The sequence below is a fragment of the Piliocolobus tephrosceles genome, chromosome 13 (assembly GCF_002776525.5).
Source record: "Piliocolobus tephrosceles isolate RC106 chromosome 13, ASM277652v3, whole genome shotgun sequence".
In the NCBI taxonomy this organism is placed as follows: domain Eukaryota; kingdom Metazoa; phylum Chordata; class Mammalia; order Primates; family Cercopithecidae; genus Piliocolobus; species Piliocolobus tephrosceles.
Genome location: NC_045446.1, coordinates 22,463,339 through 22,484,547, shown reverse-complemented (window position 1 = coordinate 22,484,547; position 21,209 = coordinate 22,463,339).

Sequence of the window (21,209 nt, the reverse complement as noted above, 5' to 3'; positions counted from 1 at the left end):
CAAGGCTGGTTCAACATTCGCAAATCAATCAACGTAATCCAGCATATCAACAGAACCAAAGACAAGAACCACATGATTATCTCAATAGATGCAGAAAAGGCTTTTGACAAAATTCAACAGCCCTTCATGCTAAAAACGCTCAACAAATTCGGTATTGATGGAACGTACCTCAAAATAATAAGAGCTATTTATGACAAACCCACAGCTAATATCATACTGAATGGGCAAAAACTGGAAAAGTTCCCTTTGAAAACTGGCACAAGACAGGGATGCCCTCTCTCACCACTCCTATTCAACATAGTGTTGGAAGTTCTGGCTAGGGCAATCAGGCAAGAGAAAGAAATCAAGGGTATTCAGTTAGGAAAAGAGGAAGTCAAATTGTCCCTGTTTGCAGATGACATGATTGTGTATTTAGAAAACCCCATCGTCTCAGCCCAAAATCTTCTTAAGCTGATAAGCAACTTCAGCAAAGTCTCAGGATACAAAATTAATGTGCAAAAATCACAAGCATTCTTATACACCAGTAACAGACAAGCAGAGAGCCAAATCAGGAATGAACTTCCATTCACAATTGCTTCAAAGAGAATAAAATACCTAGGAATCCAACTTACAAGGGATGTAAACGACTTCTTCAAGGAGAACTACAAACCACTGCTCAGTGAAATCAAAGAGGACACAAATGGAAGAACATACCATGCTCATGGATAGGAAGAATCAATATCGTGAAAATGGCCATACTGCCCAAGGTAATTTATAGATTCAATGCCATCCCCATCAAGCTACCAATGAGTTTCTTCACCGAATTGGAAAAAACTGCTTTAAAGTTCATATGGAACCAAAAAAAGAGCCCGCATTGCCAAGACAATCCTAAGTCAAAAGGACAAAGCCGGAGGCGTCACGCTACCTGACTTCAAACTATACTACAAGGCTACAGTAACCAAAACAGCATGGTACTGGTACCAAAACAGAGATATAGACCAATGGAACAGAACGGAGCCTTCAGAAATAATGCCACACATCTACAACCATCTGATATTTGACAAACCTGAGAAAAACAAGAAATGGGGAAAGGATTCCCTATTTAATAAATGGTGCTGGGAAAATTGGCTAGCCATAAGTAGAAAGCTGAAACTGGATCCTTTCCTTACTCCTTATACGAAGATTAATTCAAGATGGATTAGAGACTTAAATGTTAGACCTAATACCATAAAAACCCTAGAAGAAAATCTAGGTAGTACCATTCAGGACATAGGCATGGGCAAGGACTTCATGTCTAAAACACCAAAAGCAATGGCAGCAAAAGCCAAAATTGACAAATGGGATCTAATTAAACTAAAGAGCTTCTGCACAGCAAAAGAAACTACCATCAGAGTGAACAGGCAACCTACAGAATGGGAGAAAATTTTTGCAATCTACTCATCTGACAAAGGGCTAATATCCAGAATCTACAAAGAACTCAAACAAATATACAAGAAAAAAACAAACAACCCCATCAAAAAGTGGGGAAAGGATATGAACAGACATTTCTCAAAAGAAGTTATTTTCTATGAGAAATAAAATAAAGAGAAATAATGAAGTAGACTAATATCGTGGAGTGGATACTATGTGCCAGTTGACAATAGTCAATACCATTCCCATTTTGCAATAAAATCAAGGAGAGGAACAAACTCAAAGTCACACAGTTAAATTCATATATTCAAGTGCAGGTGTATCTGAAGTCACAGATTATAGAAAACTCTTTCTTTCAACATTAATTAATAACAAAATGATATGGTTTGGCTGTGTCCCCACCCAAATCTCATTGTGAATTGTAACTCCCACAATTCCCACATGTCGTGGGAGGAACCCAGTGGGAGGTGATTGAATTACGGGACCGCGTCTTTCCTGTGCTGTTCTCATGATAGTGAATGAGTCTCATGAGATCCGATGGTTTGATAAGGGGAAACCTGTTTCACTTGGCTCTCAACATTGTCTCTCTTGCCTGCTGTGTTGCAAGATGTGCCTTTCACCTTCCACCATGATTGTGAGGCCTCCCAAACCAGGTGAAACTCTAAGTCCAGTCAAGCCTCTTTCTTTTGTAACTTGCCCAGTCTTGGTTATATCTTTATCAGCAGTGTGAAAATGGGCTAACACAGTAAATTGGTACTAGCAGAGTGGGGCATTGCTGAAAAAAATATGCAAAAATTTGGAAGTGTCTTTGGATCTGGGCAACAGGCAGAGGTTGGAACAATTTTGAGGGCTCAGGAGAAGACAGGAAAATGTGGAAAAGTTTGAAACTTCCTAGAGACTTGTTGAGTGGCTTTGACAAAAATGCTGATAGTGATATGAACATTAAGGTCCAAGCTGAGGTGGTCTCAGATAGAGATGAGAAACTTGTTGGAAACTGGAGCAAAGGTGACTCTTGTTATGTTTTAGCAAAGAGACTGGTGGCATTTTGCCCTTGCCCTGGAGATTTGAGGAACTTGGAACTTAAGAGAGATGATTTTGGGTATCGGGCAGAAGAAATTTCTAAGCAGCAAAGCATTCAAGAAGTGACTTGGGAGCTGTTAAAGGCATTCAGTTTTGTAAGGGAAGGAGAGCATAAAAGTTCAGAAAATTTGCAGCCTAACAATGCAATAGAAAGGAAAATCCTATTTTCTAAGGAGAAATTTAAGCCAGTTGCAGAAATTTGCGTAAGTCACAAGGAGCTGAATGTTAATCACCAAGACAAGGGGGAAAATGTCTCCAGGGCATATCTGAGATTTTTTGCTTCAGCCCCTCCCATCACATGCCCAGAAGTTTGGGAGCAAAACATGGTTTCATGGGTCGGGCCCAGGGCCCCTTTGCTGTGTGCAGTCTAGGGACTTGGTGTCCCGCATCCCAGCCATTCCAGCTGTGATTAAAAGAGGCCAAGGTACAGCTTGGGCTGCTGCTTCAGAGGGTAGCCAAGCCTTAGCAGCTTCCACATGGTGCTGAGCCTATGAGTGCACACAAGTCAAGAACTGGGATTTTTGAACATCCACCTAGATTTCAGAAGATGTGTGGAAACACCTGGATTCCCAGGCAGAAGTTTGCTGCAGAGATGGGCCTCTCAGGGAGAATCTCTGCTAGGGCAGTGCAAAAGGGAAATGTGGGGTCGGAGCACCTACATGAGTCCCTACTGGGACACTGCCTAGTGTAGCTGTGAGAAGAGGACCACCATCCTCCAGACCCTAGAATGGTAGATCCTTTGACAGCTTGCACTATGCACCTGGAAAAGCTGCAGACACTCAACATCAGCCCATGAAAGTAGCTGGGAAGGAGGCTGTACCCTGCAAACCCCCAGGGATGGAGCTTCCCAAGACCATGGGAACCAACCTCTTGCATCAGCATGACTTGGATGCGAGACATGAAGTTAAAAGAGATCATTTTGGAGCTTTAAGATTTGACTGTCCCACTAGATTTTGGATTGGTATGGGGCCTGTAGCCTCTTTGTTTTGGCCAATTTCTCCCATTTGGAATGGCTGTATTTACCCAATGACTGTAACCACATTGTATCTAGGAAGTAACTAACTTGCTTTTGAATTTACAGGCTGATAGGCAGAAGGCACTTGCCTTGTCTCAGATGAGACATTGGAATGTGGACTTTTGAGTCAATGCTGAAATAAGTTAGGACTTTGGGGGATTGTTGGGATGGTGTGATTGGTTCTGAAATGTGAGGACATGAGATTTGGAAGGGGCCAGGGGTGGAATGATATGGTTTGTCCATGTCACCACCCAAATCTCATCTTGAATTGTAACTCTCCCAATTTCCACGTGTCATGGGAGGAACCCAGTAAGAGGTGATTGAATTATGTGAGCAGGTCTTTCCTACACTGTTCTCATGATAGTGAATGAGTCTCACGAGATCTGATTATTTGATCAGGGCAAACTCATTTTCTTCCGTTCTTATCATTCTACTCTCTTGCTTGCTGTGATGTAAGACATGCCTTTCTCCTTCCACCATGATTGTGAGGACTCCCCAGCCACGTGGAACTGTAAATCCAATTAAACCTCTTTCTTTTATAAATTGCCCAGTGGTGGGTATGTCTTTATCAGCAGTGTGAAAACAGACTAATACACACAAAAAAGGATACGTTATGGTCTGGAGGTGATTACAAACCCACCATGAACCAACGTCAATCTTACCTTGTACATGGCCAGTGTCTTGCCTGAATGACAACTCCCAGAAGAAGAAGAATTTGATCATCACAGTCTCCTCTTCTGTAAAATGAGATGGGCAGAGGAAATATCTCTAAGGTCCATTCCAATTATAACAATCTGCAAACGTGTAAATGCTTATTTTTTATTATTAATGACAATTTTGGGTACTGTTTGATAAATAGAAATAAAATCTAGCAGATAGGTTTGTAACCTGCTGTGAAGCAGGTTGGTGCTATTGGAGAAATTGTTTTTAAAACTTTTATAACATAAGGTAGGAAAAAAACAAATAATTATAGAGATTAGGGGCTGACTAGGAGAACCAAAAGAATGTACAGGTGTGATGTGCTTGGAGGCTTCATAAGATTCTATACTCATTTAATGACTCACTAAAACACCAAGGCATACTTAATGCATATTATCTTATTTAATCCTTACAAAATCCCTGTAAAATTAGGTTATTGAATCCCCAATTTTATGTGAATGATGGAACCTCAGAGAGGTTAAGTAATCACCCCACAAGGTCATACTGCTTTACTGCAGGAATGCTGGAATTAAAATTCAAGTCTCCATGTGGCAATGTCCATTGTCTTTCTACTGTTTTAGAAAGGCTCCCAAAGTTTTCTATGCATAACAGACACTTTTCTTCTCATATATAAATATAAATAACAGTACAGGTAATTACTGTCATTTATTTACATAAATAAGTATAGGTCATTGCTATATTGTTGGTAGTTATTTACAATAAGTATTGACTTTTTAACTATTCTGAACATTGAAATAAAATGCTATTTTCATTCACTGATGAAGATGGTCCTATTAAACACCAAAGCCTTTCACTGTAATTTTCTTAGAAAGTATTTTCCAGGATGGAAGAGCAAAGGGACTGACATTTTGTAATAAATTACTCTGATCCAATCACTTAACATGTCTTATTTAAACATTGCAGTGTTTGGGGAAAATATCTTCCTTGTCTGACAGATGAAGGAGTTAAGTCTTAGAGAGTTTAAGTAAGAAGCTGCAGGGCCCTGTGATTCAAAATTCCTCTTTTACGATATTGCCTCCCAGAGCTAATTTCCAAATCAGGCTTTATTTTTCCTACGTTCCTTTGAACTTTTGGCTGGTATGTTCTTTCAGTTCTTATTTTAATGCATCTCTAAAAGTTCAGAAATATATATTGCCATCAGTAATATAAACATAAACAGAAAGTCTATGTTGTTCAGACAGTGATCAAATCAAAGTCTCAGTACTCACATTATTGGTGACTGACTTATGCTTTTAATGAACATAAAGGTATATCAGTTAAGAAATTGTTGATCATCGTAGGCCCTCAGTATGCATTTGCTCAATCAGGGAATCAGTAATTTTTATGGCTGAATAACAACCAGCATTTGTTGAGTACTTGTGCCTCATCACCATGTTGAATCAGGTTAATAATTTGTGCTGATCCTTTTATTTTTTCCTAAATAAATCTTGTTCCCCCCTTAGGGATCTTATCTTCAGCCATCTAAAATTTCTTCAAGTCAAAGAATATGCATCCCTTGACACACATATCTAAATCTTTGTAATTTTTAAGCAAGAGCTTGATTTGCTATATGCCATAAGCTAAATGGACAATTTGAGGCACACATTTGTCTGGAGACAAAGTCTTGCTCTCAGCAACAGTTTAAAATGTTTCAGTGAGCAGCTATTGAAAGTGATATATTATGCAAGCAATTTCTTTGTAGTTGTCTGTAGAAACAGCTCAGCTCCTTAGACATAAATGAGTGGTGAAGCCAAGGTGAAGTGTTCCCCAAATTCCCATGCTGAGTTGTTTGTTCTGTCCTTTGTGCTCCCACAGCACTTTCTTCTTACTTCTGAAATAGCACTCACCAGCTTCTACTTATTTGTTTACATACAATTCTTCTGCCATATTTGACTATTAACTCTTCAAGGTCAAGGACCAAGTCTTAGTCCTCACTATACCTCGAGTACCTACCACAGTGGCATATACATAATAAGAGCTCAATTATAGTTCTGAAGTGAGTGAATGAAGGAAAGAACAAAGGTCTCTATCTTCTTCTCATATATTAAGATTGGTGGGGACCAAGATTATGTGCCATCTGGGTTCTCCTTCAACTTCCTGTTCTAGCTTTTGGGAATGTTGTCAGCAGTCAGCCTTCAGTTCTCAACACCTGCAGAGATTTTCTCATCTGCAAAGAGCTGCCTGGCTGAAAGTCAAACTCATTTTCATGATAGGCCATATCCAATGACTGTTCCACATAAAACAATAAAGCACTGACTAACTCACGCAAGAGGGGACAAACTTGAAGAGCCAATCAAACTTCGGAGTTCTCTTAGGATTGTAAAAGTTGCCATTGACCCTACATATCAATATAGCATTTTCTTCTTCCCAGTCCTGTTTCCCTACTTTCCCTTCCATGGATATCGATCACAAAGACACTCCTTAGTGAACATACTGCAAATTAACCCATGTTTTATAATCTACTTTCCAAAGGAACTCAGCCTACAATGTTTAAGAAGTATAATTATGAACAAATATATAGTAAAAATCTGCTTTATTGTCTCATTTCCATGCTTGCTTCTCCAATGGAAATCTATGCTGATTTACAGATTACATGCCAGGAAGCATTGTGTGGTTTCACCTACATGATGTACTATAATTCTTACTTCAGCTCTGCACATTAGGCATTCTGTTTTAATTCCAAACTTTATATGTGGCTCAAAGAGTTTGAGAAGTATATCAAGTTCTTACAGGTCATCTGAAGCTGGAAGTTAAATTTTCTTCAAAACCCAATCATATAATAAAAGCAAAAACTAAATTGGAAGTCTGGGAGATTTTATTTTACCTTCTACACATACTAAAAGACCACAGGCTGGCATGATATGTCACTTTTAATGGCTGTTCACTGAAATGTTCTGTAGATGGCTGTTTCTCCTTTTCACTGCCTTCTCTATTTTTCTTCAAAAGACAGATTGAAAGACAGGTGTCTACTTTGTTTGTATAAATCCTCACTGTCTTTTCAGGGATCTTAGATTGGGTTATTTAGAAAGAGAGTTTATGCTGCTGAAGTCTCTGATTCAAGTGATTTATTAGAAAAGGAGAGCAAGGAGAAGGGGAGTGGAGAAACAAGGATGGAGAAAGGAAGAATGCTAAGTTAGCTTGTGTTTTCAGCTGAAGACTACCTTCAGACCGATGCCAGTGCCTGGGCAATAAATGCACCACAAAGTTAGTCTTATCTGGAGGCAAGGAGGCAAACTTTTGTGCCATTAAGTAAGTCATTCATTAGTTATGGATATAGCTATATGGCTATACACTGACTCCCCCAGGCAGGTATAATCAACCAGGTACCACCTGGGAGGTGAAGGTCAGTAATTCAGAGAAGGAGCTATTTGTGTGCCATTAACAGTGGACTCACAGCAGCAGGTATACAAGTGCACTGGTCCAGAGATGGGGACCTGTGAGAAGCATCAGAATATTCACTACATCACTTTTATGGTCTGCATGTATTCAATGGATATTTATCCAACCAAATGCTGGGCTTATTCTACATACTAGAAAAACAGAAATGAGTAAAACAAAAAGTCATGTCCTATTAGAACTTGCTTTCTAGTAGAGGGAGACAGGGAATAAATAAATAAATAAACTATTTAATATGGCAATGACCATTTAGGAGTGTGAAGAAAAATACAGAAGGGAAATGATTGAAATTTTAATAAAACAGCTAGGGAATGCTTTACTGAGAAGATGATACTGGAGCAAAATCCTTAGAGGAGATAAGTAGACAAGTCATATGAACATTGTGAGAAGGAATCTTCCAGCAGAAAGAACTGCAGGTGCAAAGTCTTCAAGGTGGGAGTTCTTTTCATTTGCAAGAAGCAACAAGGATGCCAACATAACTGAAATAGAGAGATCTATGGAAAGAGTAATAGAGAAAAGAGATGAAAGGGATAAGTGTCGGCCAGGTAGAATCTTATCTTACTAAAAGTACTTGACTTTTACTTTGCGTGAGATAGAAAGTCACTGGGAGAATTCTCAGCAAAAGAATGGCATCATCTGAGTTATATCTTGAAAAAAAGTCTGTCTGCAGGTTTGAGAAGAGGTGGATAGACAAGGAGAGTAGGAACACTAGCGGGAAAGTTATTACAGTATCTAGGAGAGAGTTGTCTGTGGTTAGAATCAGAATGAGATAGTGCAGATGGGTGAGATTTTATCTGATTCTGAATATATTTTGAAGATACAGCCAACAGGACTTTTTGACTGGTTAGATACGTGGGATGAGAGAAGGAAGACTCAACATGATTCTAAACCATAATAACACTTGACCAGCAGTGCTGGTCTTAGTTTCTGATTGATGGCCAAATTCATTGGATATAATAATTTTTATAAGTATCATGTTTACTTAGCTTTAAGAAAGTATGCAGGTCAAGATATTTTTAACTTCTATTTTAAGTTCAGGGGTACAAGTGAAAGTTTGTTGCATATGTAAACTTGTGTCATGGCAGTTTGCTGTATAGATTATTTCATCCCCCAGGTATTAAGCCTAGTACCTTGTAGTTGCTTTTCTTGACCCTCTTCTTCCTCCTACCCTCCACCCTCCAAAATGCCTCAATATGTGCTGTTCTGCTCTATGTGTCCATGTGTTCTCATCATTTAGCTACCACTTCTAAGTGAGAACATGTGGTATTTGGTTTACTGTTCCTGTGTTATGGCAATGGCATAGCAGAAATCTTGACTTATATGAGCAATTTCTGAAATCCCCAAATCAGTATATATTTGACATGCACAAGTTCATAAGAAAAGAAGCAGCATGGAAACAGTTGATATCAGCCCAGGAAAGCTAGTAGCTCTGAGGTCCCTTCAGCTTTTGTACTCAGTGCCCATTTTCTGGCACAGCTGTATTTTATTTCAACAATTAATTACACACTCAGCTTGAATGTATCATACTCCTGTAAAGTTCATGAGTTATTATAGTGGGGGAAGATTTGATCAAGGTCTGGATAGTCAGGTGATAAGGAAATGCCACAGGTTGGCCACTGGCACTTATTTTTTAATAAATGTTTGGATCCAGCGACTGGAATAATACAACTGTCATCTTATAGGATTAGTGGCTTTGTAGGACATATAAGAATGGATATCAGAAATTTGGTTTTTGGACACATGAAATTTGAGACACATTTTACACATCCAAGCAGAGAAGTAGAGTAGAAAATCTGATGCATAAATCAGAATTTCAAGAGGGAAGTTTGGGATAGAGATACACATTTGAGGGACAGCAACAAATAAGTGGTATTTAGATTCATGAGTCAACATGAGAACAGCAAGATCGAGGGAGAGTAAATAAAGACACAAATGTCTAACAACTGAGACTTTTAGTTGTTTGGGTGATAAAAACATGACTAGAAAAAGACACTGAAATCAAGAGGCCAGTAAAATAAGAGAGAACCAAGAGCTTCTAATGCCCTACAATCCAATGGAAGACAGCATTCAAATTGTACCAGTCAACTGCATCAAATTCTGGTAATATGATAACTAGAATGAGGATTGTTGGGTCTAGTCACAAGTCAAATGCTGACATTTACAGAAACAATTCTGTGAAGTGCTATGAAAATACTGTGTCAAGGATTGGAGAGATTAAAGCCAACAGGGAGGTTTTTGTTGTTGTTCCTTAAGATGGAAAATCTTATTCCAGGATGGTAAGTATGGGAAAATGAGGAAAATTAATAATGGAGGAGAGACTGGAGAATTACTCAAATGAGGTTCTTAAGCAAGTAAGACAGGATGGGCCTAGTGCAAAAGTGGAGGTATGGACCTCAGAGAAAAGAGCAAACAGTTCTTCCTTTTGAGCAGGAGGAAAGGAATGGCAAAGATGCAGGTAGCTGGATGGAAATTTGTGGAAGTTATTTCCTTAGCTTATATCTTCTCAGTCAAATAGAATGTAAAGCAAACACTGGGAATGAGGAGGGAAGAGGAAGTGTTGGATTTTTAAGAAAAGAAAGAAAGAAGTTCATGTAGGAGAGTGAACAGACACTGCAATGTAGTTAGGTCTGCTGGACAAAACTAAGAGTCTACCTGAGAATAGTGGTCATAGTGGTCCACCTGAGAATAATGGTCTCTTGTCTTAAAGTAAGACAAGGCAGGATAGCTGTATGTTGCTTCTCTAGCTATGTTCAGGTGTGAGGTTTAACTAAGGTGTGGTAAGACAGATATAATCCAGGTTAGAATTTTGTCAGATGAGCATATCCAATGATAAAATAGCCAGATAACTGTAGATGAATACAGGGAGTTTTTACAATCATGGGTCACAAAATCCAAACTGTCAAGGAGGAATCAATGTGAGAACACAGATAGAAAATAAAGGACATTGGAAAGGAGGTAGGGTCAAAAGACTGAACGTACTGGCAGCATAGAAAATGTGTTAGACTCAGTTGCTCTGAGGAGAAAATTGGAAAGATCAGAGGTGATGGTATAAGTGTGGGGTGCGTGAAATTTTGAGGAACTGCATTTCCAGGTAACAACTAGTCCCAAGATATGACTGTGACAGTGAGTGATAAATGTAGGGTGGAGGACATGATTATTGGGTCAGAGAAGGTCAAGAATTGAAATTCTGGGCTAGTGGAAATAATATATAGATGGGTATTAGCATCACCAATAGTTATGATGAGGGTAATGTTGAAGAGTAAAACAGTCACTCAAGGACTGAAGTCTTCAAGAAATGAGGAGATGATTTTTGAGTATGAAGGAGAGGAGAGCAAAGCTGGGTAGCGGAAATTTTTATGAAGGTAGGAGGAAGATTGGTTTGAAAGCGGCAATTTGGAGTGGGGAGAGTTCATATTCTCCCTCCACGACCAGTATTTTGGCTGCAGGGAATGCAATGTCCCAGGGGAGAGTGCATATTACAGATTTAATGACACCGAGACTACTTCATTCAGAAGCAGTTCCAAGTTCTTACAGAAAGCATTTGATTTGTCCAACTTGGGTTTGTTGATCACTGCTGATCCACACAGCTGTAACCACGAAGGGAGAGCCACAGAAGACCAACATGGCTGCCAGGGCCTTCTGTTATGTTGTAGATCTTTACATGCACTTCCTAACTAACTCCTTACCATCAAAGAAGAGTCACTTCCTAAAATAACATTAACTTTTCTTTTATAGTCTACCTGCCTTCCCATCTGCCTACCCACCATCGCTTTCTCTCCTTCTTGTCTTTCTTTCCTTTTTTTCTTTTTTTAATTCTTTTCTTTCTTCCCTCCCTCCCTTACTTCCTTTCTTCCTTCCTTGTTTCTTTCTTCTGTCCCTCCCTTCCTTCCTTCCTTTCTTCCTTCCTTGTTTCTTTCTTTCCCTCTTTCCCTTTTTCTTCCCTTTTTTCCTCTTTATTTGTCTTTTCAAAACTTAAAATCTGGCAATTTTCCACTTATTTAGAATGAGCTAAGTCAATGGTCAGGCAATGGTCCACATGTATGAATTCTGATAGGACATCCTAAAATCAGCAACCATAATAACATTGCTATGGTACAAGAAGAAACCTCCCAACTTGGAATGAGCTCAATAAGAAGCCATACCAACTTACCTGGCATTAGCACAGTTTATTGTTGTGCAAGCAATCCCATTTGGCACAGGACATCTTGATGATTTGTGTTAACATTCTAATGCACTAATCTTCCTAATGCCCCCTATATTTATTTATGACATAAATCCTGCTCAGAACTAAGTTGTTGCTGCTTTTTTTCCCCTGCTACTCTCCTGCTGCGTGTATTTATGTTATGCTGTGTTGTGTTGCTACCCTTGCTGCAAATTTATCTGAGCTTCGACTTTTACTGCTGATTTAGCAAACATTTTATATTCTACAATGAACTGTAAACATTTTTTCTTCTGACAGATCCATTATGACAAGTGTTATAAACTCTTCACTGCAGACTGTATCTCTTCTATTGAGCTGCTCTTTATATCAATTTTACTATGCACAGAAAATGACGCTAGTAATATTGCACCTGTCTGAGTTCGTCCGGGATGATAGCATCTATATACTTCATTTTATTATGTCTGTTTCTGACTTATACAACATGTTAGTGGAAATTGAGTTTTAAGAGTAGTCAAATGAGCTGAAAGTAGCCTATGAACCCCAATTTCTTTCCACTTAAAAGTTTGTGTATAAACATACAAAACATTTTAAAGTAGCTGATAAAGTTACCCATTTCCTATCAGGTCTAAAACATCATAATGTATCTACATTAAACCTAGGTTCCATCTGAGAATAAATGCTGATCCCAAAGAAGAAAAATCATGCCACCAAGTCATGCCATTATTCTTGCTTAGCTTTGGTGTGAGGGACTCTTACTTCTCAGTAGCTTTCAATGACTTAGACTATCACATTTCTACTAAAAATTGTGCTGGGAAAATAAGAAAGGAAATTATGTTTTCATTGGCTGAATTGTGACTCCTTTAATCTCATATTTTGATGTCTTAAACCCCAGTTTTTCAAAATGTGACTCTATTTAAACATATTGTCTTTAATGAAGTAATTAAGTTAAATTGAGGCCATTAAACTGGCCCTAATACAATATGAGTTATAAAAGAAGAGATTAGAATACAAACTCACACAAAAGGAAGGCCATGTGAAAAAACAGGGAAAAGATGGGCACCTACAGGCCAAGGATGGAGGCTTCCGAAGAAACTAATGGTACTGACACTTTGGTCTCTGACTTCTAGCATCCAGAATTGTGAAAAAATATTATTTTTCTCTAAGTCAATCAATATGTGGGACTTTGTTGTGGGTGCCCTAGCAGCCTAATACATCATATTTATTATGTCTAACTTTTGTGGATATTTTCATATATTATTTGATTTTCAAAATAACTCTCAGATGTGTCTACTACCATCAGTTCCAGAAGATAGAGAGCTATGGTTAAATTGTTTGTTGTTCCGACTCAAAAATCTATGCTCCTCCTTCTCCACCTGTTATCTGTTTGATATGTTCATTCCTCCACCCGCATTGGCGCTATCGTGAAAAAATCACCTGCTATAAGCAGGTCTTCAAAGAAGTTTTCTGCCTGCCATTACTTTCCCAACTATGCTGAATGCAGCATGTGTTTGGTGAGATTTTACTTTTCAAATATAAGAACAGTCCATTTAAAAACACAAGTCAGGCTGGGCGCAGTGGCTCACACCTGTAATCCCAGCACTGTGGGAGGCTGAAGTGGGCAGATAACCTGAGGTCAGGCATTCAAGACCAGCCTGGCCAACATGATGAAACTCCTCGTCTACTAAAAATACAAAAATTAACGGAGGGTGGTGGTGCTAATCCAAGCTACTTAGAAGACTGAGGCAGGAGAATCACTTGAACCCAGGAGATGGAGGTTGCAGTGAGCCAAGATTGTGCCATTGCACTCCAGCCTGGGTGACACAGCAAGACTCATCTAAAAAAAAAAAAATTATAATAATAATAATAAAATTAACATTCACAGAATTACCTCTAAGAATTTAAAACCAGTAATCCATATTTCATTTGAATAAGGCATTTTGTTTCATAATACTGTGTACTTTGACAGTACTTCCAGAGCTTCACTTATCTTTCATTAACTTAAAGTGGAAGAAATAGCTGTTGGTTGCCTTCCGCATTTGGGGCACTACATTTGGCAAAGGGATGCAGAAGTGGATAAAGTAGACATGATCTCTGCCTTCATAGATATTTTATTACAGTAAGTACACTGAATTTTGGTGGCTTTTTATGTTTATGTTTCGCCTTTTTTTTTTTTTTTTTTTTTTGCATGCCAGCTGGGCACGGTGGCTAACGCCTGTAATCCCAGCACTTTGGGAGACTGAGGTTGGCGGATCACTGAGGTCGGGAGTTCAAGACCAGCCTGACCAACATGGAGAAATCCCGTCTCTATTAAAAATACAAAATTAGCCAGGTGTGGTGGCTCATGCCTGTAATCCCAGCTACTCGGAAGGATGGGGCAGGAGAATTGCTTGAATCTGGGAGGTGGAGGTTGCGGTTGGCCGAAATAGCACCATTGCACTCCAGCCTGGGCACCAAGAGTGAAAATACATCTCAAAAAACAAAAAAACAAAACACACACACACACACACACACACACACACACACACACACATGCCTCTCCTCTGTTTCAATGGAAAGCCATGAAGTCACGGACTATGTTTTGCTTGTCTTTGTGTCTCCAATGCCTGGCAAAGTTCCTGGCACATATTAAGGCCTCGATAAATACTTTTAAATTGAATTGCAATTCCAAATTTACAGCTGATGAAGATGAATGAATATCCTGTTACTTGACAGGAGTTCAAGCGACATTCTGAAAACTGCTGATGGCAGCTCAGTCTTTGTGTACACCACCAACTGTTTGAATTGTTCATAAAGCTGCACTAATGGGAAAGGGTCATCTTAGGCCCCAGATCACCAACTGTTGTCTTCCTTTTCTTACTTCTCCCATTCCTATCTCTATGCCATAATGTGATTTTTATGACATGCTTATCATTGATTTTAAAACACAAATTATAGAAAACACGAAAATGTGCAAAGTGTAAGATGACTCATTTTTATCTCATAACCTAGAAATAACCACTGTTACAATTTTTTATTTATTCTCCTACTCTTCCATGCCTATAGGTATCTTTAATATATTATTTTACATACTGGAATTATATTCTGCAGAAAGTTCTATAATATGCCTCTTTTATAAAATATTTATTGAAAATATTGCCACATATTATTACATATTCAAGTATGGCTGTGCGCTGTGGCTCATGCCTGTAATCTCGGCATTTTGGGAGATTGTGCTGGGTGGATCACTTGAGGCCAGCAGTTCAAGACCAGCCTGGCCAACATGGTGAAACCCCCAACTCTACTGAAAGTACAAAAATTAGCCAGGCATGGTGGTGCATGTTTGTAATCCCAGCTGCTCAGGAGGCTGTGGCATGAGAATCACTTGAACCCAGGAGGCAGAGGTTGCAGTGAAGTGAGATCGTGCCACTGTACTCCAGTCCAAGCAACAGAGTGGGGTTCTATCTCAAAAAAACAAACAAAATAAACAAATAAATATTCAAGTGTGACTTAATGGCCTTAATGGGTTTATGAGTAGTATTTATTTTTCACTTATTTATTCACTATATATTTACTGCTTTCCAGATACTGTGGACATTCATTCACTGTATATTTACTGCTTTCCAGATACTGTGGCAGACTTTAGAGCTACAAAGATAATAAGGCACAGACTTACTGTTTATTTAAAATTGTAAATTAACAAGTCATAATTGTTTTAACTTAAGTTCAGGGGTACATGTGAAAGTTTGTTATATAGGTAAACTTGTGTCATGAAGGTTTGTTGTACAGATTGTTTTGTCACCCAGGTATTCAGCCTGGTGCCCATTAGTTATTTTTCCTGATTGTCTCTCTTCTCCAACCCTCCACCCATATGCACACATATGTTCACTGTGGTAATTCACAATAGCAAAGACATGGAATCAACCTAAATGCCTATCGATGGTAGACTGGGTAGAGAAAATGTGGTGCACGTATGCCATGGAATACTATGCAGCCATGTAAAAGAATAAGATCACGTCCTTCACAGGAACACCGATTGAGCTGAAGGTCATTATCCTTAACAAACTAACACAGAAACAGAAAACCAAATACTGCATGTTCTCACTTATCGGTAGGAGTAAATGATGAGAACACATGGATGCATAGAGGGAAACAACAGACGGGGAGAATTTATAATTGTATAAGTTAATGAGATGAAGAATTATTTATATAAAGTGGAATAATTAAATCAACTAGTTAACATGTCCGTCATCTCAAATACTTGCTATTTTATTTTTCTTTTCTTCCACAAGTGTTGATCAAATACTTGCTCTTAAAGGTTATGTTATGATCTTTGCATATTTTCTCTCTACTGCATAGCATTATCCATTATTAGTGTATTGCTTTTCTTTTTTTTTTTTTTTTTTGTTGAGACGGAGTCTCGCTCTATCACCCAAGCTGGAGTGCAGTGGCCGGATCTCAGCTCACTGCAAGCTCTGCCTCCCAGGTTCCCGCCATACTCCTGCCTCAGCCTCCTGAGTAGCTGGGACTACAGGCGCCCGCCACCTCGCCCGGCTAGATTTTTGTATTTTTTTTAGTAGAGACGGGGTTTCACCGTGTTAGCCAGGATGGTCTCGATCTCCTGACCTCGTGATCCGCCTGTCTCGGCCTCCCAAAGTGCTGGGATTACAGGCTTGAGCCACCGCGCCCGGCCTGCTTTTCTTAATATTAATATATTCTGTTAACATTATTTATGGAATATAACATATGTGCTAATTTCTACTCTTTCAGTGCATTTTTTCATTGAAAAATATTTATTGAGTATCCAATAGATGGCAGTCTCTATTTTAGGCAATGGGAAGATATCAGTAAACCATATTGTTAATCTTTTGGAAAATAACAATGAATAAGACTTCTTTTTTGTCCTCCTAAAGTTTATTTCCTAGTAGTGGACAGAGACGATGAACAGGATAGAGAATGTAGGTTGTATGTTTAGGAGTAAGTGGTATGGGAAAAATGAAGCGAGGTTGGGAGAACATAAAATTGTGGAGAGAAAAGGTGATATTATGCCAGGCAACCAGGGCTGACTTTAGACATAAGGAAGCTGCTCAGCTGGGACCTGAATGATGTGAAAGGTCAAGTGCTTCAAATAAATAGGGAAGGAGTTTCAGGTATAGGAAACAGTAAGTACCACAGCCATGAGGCAGGATTACATGCCTTGTGAATTGCAGAAACACTGAGGAGGCCCATGCGCCTGCAGGGGAGTGAACATGGCACGGAGAGCAGTAGGGTAGGAGATTAGATAGGTATCAAGGGATCACGGGGTCTTAGAGCAGAAGGTAGATAGAATGGTGTCAGAAACTTCTAGAAGTTCTTTGCTAGGTGTTTTTTATTTTCTTAGTGAAATAGAAACTAAAGTCATCATTTGAAAGTGGGGAGCAGAAGAAAAGGTTTTGGAGACTTGGGAAAAGATGCAGGAAGAAACCAGGCTTTGAAGACAGAAGGATCTTGAAAGGATGACTAGGGCTGTGTGTAGGGCTGCAGAAAAGCACTAAGATCTCATCTTGGAGGCTCAGATCCATGTCACAGATCACTTCTTCAGTGGAGCTTTTGTCCCTGCCCTTGTCCCTATTCATTGGTTCTTCCTACGTAACCCCAGAGTTCTTTGTGCATCACTCCTTCACAGCACTTCACACACATTATCGTCCTTAATCACTTACATTGTTTTTTCTTTAGATATATTGTAAGCTCTTCAGAGGTGCAGGCAATACTCTATTCACCAGAGTAACCATAGCAGTTTTAAATACACAGTAATAATAAATCTCTGTGGAATGACTGTGTTTGATGAATGAATGTTTTGAATGACTTATTTTTATTTCACGTGTCAAGGCTCTCCAAATCCAACACTAAATCACGGATACTAAGTTTTATTACCCAGCTTCATTGGAAAAATTTTGATATTTTGTAGAATGACTTTTTTAAATCTAGAATTATACATTTTATAAGCAACAGCTTTTTTCATGCTTCCAAGAAAAATAAGTATTTATAGTGTCAACACATAAAAAAAAGCCTGAATGTAAGTGAAATTTAAGGGCATTAAGTTATTCATTTGGATTTTGTCTGTATAGTTCAAGATATAGAGGAAAAATAACTTTTATCTCACATGCCAACTTCAGATGGTTGGTAGTGACAACATGTTTAGAAGGATTGTAAAGCCCATTGGCTTCAACATAGAAAAGTGGCATCATCAGTTAGGGATACCTACCCTGGCTGCGGCATTGACGGATGGTGGCATGCCTGCTGTGAAATGCCAAATATGGCTTAAAGTCTTGTTTAGTTTTTGTGAAATCCAAGACGATGTTTTTTGTCTTTCAGTTACTTATTCAATACTATTTATTGAAAACTTTTCTGCTTATCACACTATATTTTGAGAATACATTAATAAATGGGTCAGAATACTTCATGTCATCTTATAGTTTGTGGATGAGAAGCTAATAAATATAATTATAATGCAATATGAGTGACTTTGAAGGGATATTTAGGGTGCACTGGGAACATGTATAATAAAGCACCTAAATCTAAATTGTGAGAGATAAAGAGTATTTATGTGAACAAGTAACTTCTGACATTTCAGTTTGAGGAAATGAAAGCAAGCCAGTGAGGCTGGAGTTAGAAAGCAAGGAGAATAGTGAGAAATAATACTTCAGAAATAAGTATGGTTCAGGTTATAACAGTCTTAAAAACAGGTTAATAAAATTGTACTTTATTCTGGGAGCACTGGAGAGCCTTTGAAGTGTTTTAATAAGGAGAATGACAAAATTAATTATACATATTGAAATTGCCATTCTACTTACATTATGCATGGTGAATTGTCAGGAGCCAGATCTGGTGATAGGTGGACAAGTAAGAAGGTGTTGCAATGATCAGAGAAGAGGTAATGGTGACCTAGAATGCAGTAATGTCAAGGAAGATAAAAAAGAGTGAATGCAATTGCAGGGTATTTAGCAAATGAAATCAACAAGACTTGGTGCATGATTAGAAGATAGCAACCAAAAAGAAAGATATGTGACAAACACATCGTTTAGTGTTTGGCTATCTAAATGAATTAAAAAAACATCAACTGAGAGAGAGGAAATGAAAAGCAGATTTGAAGAAGATGGATTATGATTTCAATTTTGCAGGATGAATTTTTAGTGTTTGTGGAACATTTAAGATGAGATGGTCTCTAGGCCATTAGACAAATGGGTTTGAAGCTCAAAAGCAAGGTATAGGCAGGAAGTATACATTTCAGAGTCAAAATCATAAACAGTAATTAAAATCATGTATAATGAGATGATCGAAGGTAAGGATATAGGATGAAATAAAAATTGATTTTTTTTGGTAGACATCTGCCTGATTTCACTAGCCCCACTGAAGTTCCAGATTCTAAAATAGTTCTATTATGAATTGCCTTTAAATTTCAAGCCTGTGGTGTCTCCTTGGCCTTTGGCCTCTGGCTTCCTTCTTATATCTGGTCGTATTCTTATGTCCATTCACTATCAGCAAACTTCTGCATTTCCTGCTTCACTTGCAGTTCTTAGGCTACCAAAGCAAACAACACTGGTGCTGTCATCTAGTATTTTTAATGAAGTATTAGAGTGATCAGCAATGGAAGATTAGTGAACACTTTCAGAGACTTGATTTAGCCCTCAAATTTTCTGGTAACTCTTAGGTTACAGTCCCAGTGAAACTGCTCATACCAAGGGCAAGAGGTCCTTCACTATCAAATATTTTAGGCGTTCTTAATCAATGAAGGTATTGACCTATTCTCATTCAATATTTATTTGTATTGACCATTCTCACCAACTTGAAACAACCCCTTTCCTTAATTTTGTGCCACCACATATTCCACAATTTACTACTATGTCTCTAGATACTCATCAATTCCTTTATGGTTTCCTCTTCCTTTGCCTGCAACTTAACTTGATGTTACTCAGGGTGTTTTACAAAATTCATTTTTCTCTATTCTGTATTATTTCTTTGAGTCACCTTATGAATTTGCATATTCGCTTGTCTTTCATTGCTAATCTTTGGTCATGTTCCAAGTTCTGTTGATTTTCCCTAATAAAATACTACTTAGTTTCACTCAGTTTTCTTGACATTATCTCATTCTAGCCACCACCACATCTTGTCTTATAATTGTAACATCAGCTAGATTATCAGCCATCCACAGTGTATTTGTGATGCTATTCTATTAGCTGATGACAGTGTTACTGTGGCACCATGCATCATATGTACAAATAATGAAAGAAAGTGATGGGGGAAAGGTATCTCCTCTCTATGGCTCTCTCTTTTAATTGGGGGACTTTTTTTTTTTTTTTCTCCAGAAGCCTCTAGATGGTTAGTTCTTCTATACTGACTAGAATTAGGTTTCACTCCCTCTCATCACAGAAAGAAAGGAATAGAATTCCCACAATTGTCCAATCAATATAATTTATCCTATGACGGTGGGCATAGGCTGCTTTTTAAAATATCAGGAGTTGGTTACTAATGAAGATGAGAAAAATAACTGTAGGACAAGCCACCAACAGCTTCTGCCACGTTGAACAGAGAAGCTCAGTTCATGTCAGAGGCTTTGGTGTTATGTATAATGTATTAGCATATCAAATATTTATACTTCAGCCACTGAGTTTTGCTGTGACTCCTGCTGAAACACTATAAAATTCTAATCCATCAGTTGGGAACAGGTCACTAAAACTAACTGAATGATATAATGAGAGTTTGAGAAAATAAATTTCAATATTAGATCTGTAAGGCATTGAGAACAGAAGCTCGTAACTTCATATATAGTTTATTAAAATGGTTACATTCTTTTTACTCCATTTTAATAATATACTAAGTAATGAGTACATAAATTTCAAAAAATAATTTGGGGGCTTTCCAATTGCTAGTTGTATTCTATTTTATATTTTCTCAAAGACATGATTTTACAAATAAGATGCTTCACGAAAACAGATCAGAAATGTATTATGAGTAATTATATCTCGAGACAACTTGCACTCTGGCATACATAGTCTCTTGCTTCATTAAAGCCCCTTAGTAAAGGATTTCAAAGTAATATTAATTTCATTTTATTAAGCGCTGGTAGATGTCAAAGAGATTATAGCCAACACTCTTCTTGCTAAATAATAAGTCATATTAAGTTGTGGATAAAGCATGTTTTAACAAGACCATATAATATTATTATTATCATTTATCGTGTCCAAGGAACCTCTCAGCCTGTAGGAAATTAGCTTTAATATCACATTACAACTCCTATACATCCTGCTTTAATGGGTTTCCACACAACAGCAGCCTGTTTTCACTCCTTCAAGATGGCTTACGGAGTCTGATTGCTCCTGCTGGGCTGGTGTCTACGAAGTGTGAAATTTTAAATCTGATATCTGTTCAGCCTCAAGCATTTAATTTGCAGTTTAGGAATTAGTAGGGGTCTGCTATGCAGATCAAGAAGGGTAAAAGCTGTGAAGATTTGCC